Below are 2,541 nucleotides of genomic sequence, written 5' to 3'. Positions count from 1 at the left end.
CTAAGCCACGTCTGCACACCGGGCAGGGAAAGGTCGTACTGGGTGACTTCTAGCAAGATTTTCCTAATACAGCAAACTGGGACTGAGAACATCCCGATATTCGTAGGTAGGTGTGAAGGTGGAATGGCAGGAGAAAGACAAGCCCGTGGGGATACTGATAATGCGTTCAGACCGTAAATAAATAAGTTTGTGCTGTAATCAAGGCTGTAATCAAGGCTGTTCTGCCACTTTTCCACTCTCCTGAGACAGCAGGGTGTTCATGCACATCAGTGTCTCCAGCAGCAGATGACATCTCAGAAGCAGCTCTAAATTACACTGTCATTTCAGTGGGTCACCTCAGGTGAACCCCAGGGGAGCAAAATTCAATTCAAGGGGAAACAAATGTATCCATGTAGCTTGGGCATACAGGACTTCCTATGAAATACAACCTTCAAATCACCCCTTTTAATTAAGACCCTCTTAAAGCTGCCTTCCGCTACGATGTAAAGATTCAGCCTGGCATTCCCTGTATTAGGATTCACTCATGTAGGACATAGGGAGAGCACCTGCTTTCATCCTAGCATGCCACTCGACCTTTCGGAGCGCTACAGCACAGAGGTGTGCAAGCACCAGAACACCTGGGCTAAACCCAAGGACGCAAGATGTAGCCACAGGCTCTAAGTGCCAGCTTTGACTGTGCCTTGATGTGGTCATGACCAGTCCCACATGGGGTCAGTTCTGTAAACGCTGGCCTTGATGACTCGCGTAACAACGCGTGGGAAGTCGCCGGCAGGGCCACGGCAGACTCCCTTTCCGGGCTTCACCATTTTGCCACAACAAGGTCAGAAGTTGGTCCCTGTGGGTGAGCTAGGGAAGGCATCACCTACAAGTCCTAGTAAAGCTTTTGCGACCACTCGTTTGTGGGTGCTGTAGCATGTGTTTTCAAGTGTCACTAATGTAAGAATACCTGTTTTTGGAGAGAAAGGTGGCAGGGTGTGTACATGTGCGTACAGAGGGAGAAAGAAAGTGCATCGGATGTGCTGTCCTTGTCAGCCTGCCAAGCAACCCGCCCCCGAGGCACCAGGACTTCCACAGATTCGTTGTGTGGGAAGCATCTAACAATTATGCCCCAAAAGCTGATATAATACTTTTAAAACCGCTTTTTTCCCCCACTCTGCCTCTTGCAGAATTAAATCCCAGAATTTTGTAATCGATCAGATTTGGAGAGGTAAGTCTTCTCAGCAACAGGATGACCAAACCCTGCTGGCATATGGACTTGTGCCTTGTGTTTCCCAGCCCAGGCACCTCTCCCCACACCTCCCAGCCCATTCCCAAGCCTTCGGTGCCGCTGCGCTCCTTACAGCCCCCTGGCAGCTGCCTCCTGCTCTTTCTGTCGGCTGGGCACGAGGAGGGGCAGCGCGGGCTCCGGCTGTTCAGGTGCTGCCCGTGGCTAGCCAGGGGCTTCCATGCAGTGGGCAAGGAAGCTGCGCCTCTGCCAGCTCTGCCTCCCTGCCAAATTTCATTGAAACTGGGCAGGGGATTCAAAAGTTACAAGCAGGGACCTAAAGAAAGAGATGGAAAGCAGGATAAACTATCATTCCCTTAACAAGCCATATAAAAAAAAAGTACAACTACAGGAACACCTAGTTTTCTGTTATCAAACTCCTATTTCTAGTACCGGATATTAGCATGCATCAGACTGTAGATCCAAGTATTGCCCTTCTTTGGTCTTGGAATCAGCATCCTTTTTAGAGAAACCACATGACCGGCTAATTACCGCATGCTCATAGTTACATTAATAACATGCCACAAGCTCTTACAGTACGGAGAGAGAAACAGTTCTGCACATGACGGGTTGCTTGCCCACTGCAGTACAGGCAAAATACATCTGTGCTTGACATATGCTTCACAAGTGCAGAGGTAGGGGAAGGAGTGTGGGGGAAGACAGGAGAGCAGAGATCTCAGGAGTGGTTCCTTTCTTCACAAGTGAGCCCTGTGATTAATCCCCGTTAAATTCTCCGAGTTTTGTTTTAATATTCTGAGACCGAAACTCAAAACAAAACTCAGCACCAAATATCTCCCAGTTTCACAACATCAGCATGAAAACCTCCTAATTTTGCATCACTCGATTTTTAATCAAAGCCTCGGTTCAGGCCAGGTTTGCTCCAGAGTATCATTAGCTGCAATGAAACACTAAAATTGCCAATAAGCACAACCTATTTTGCATCCACAACGAATCCCAGCTGAGAAGCGAGTCTTGTGTGGTTTCAAGGTTAACATTTCACACAGCTGAGGAGACTCAGCCCAAGCCTCTTGAGGTCAGGGGGGACCTGTGGACTTCAGCAAGCTTTGCGGCAGGTCCTTGGAGAAGGATGGGGGACAGCCCTCGCAGTCCTCCGACAGGGACTTGTGTTGCTGGAGAAAGCACTCGCTGTGCGCTGCGCTGCGCTGCCCGGGCGGTGGAAAGCCCTCCAACCCGCCGCCCTGCCCTGTCAGCCCCACCGCACGCTCACTTTAGCCATCCAAAGAACTGCAGAAACCGCCCCGCCGCCGAAGCCGAAG

This window comes from Pygoscelis adeliae, unplaced genomic scaffold (assembly GCF_000699105.1).
Source record: "Pygoscelis adeliae isolate BGI_AS28 unplaced genomic scaffold, ASM69910v1 Scaffold124, whole genome shotgun sequence".
Classification (NCBI taxonomy): domain Eukaryota; kingdom Metazoa; phylum Chordata; class Aves; order Sphenisciformes; family Spheniscidae; genus Pygoscelis; species Pygoscelis adeliae.
This window is presented reverse-complemented; position numbering follows the sequence as displayed.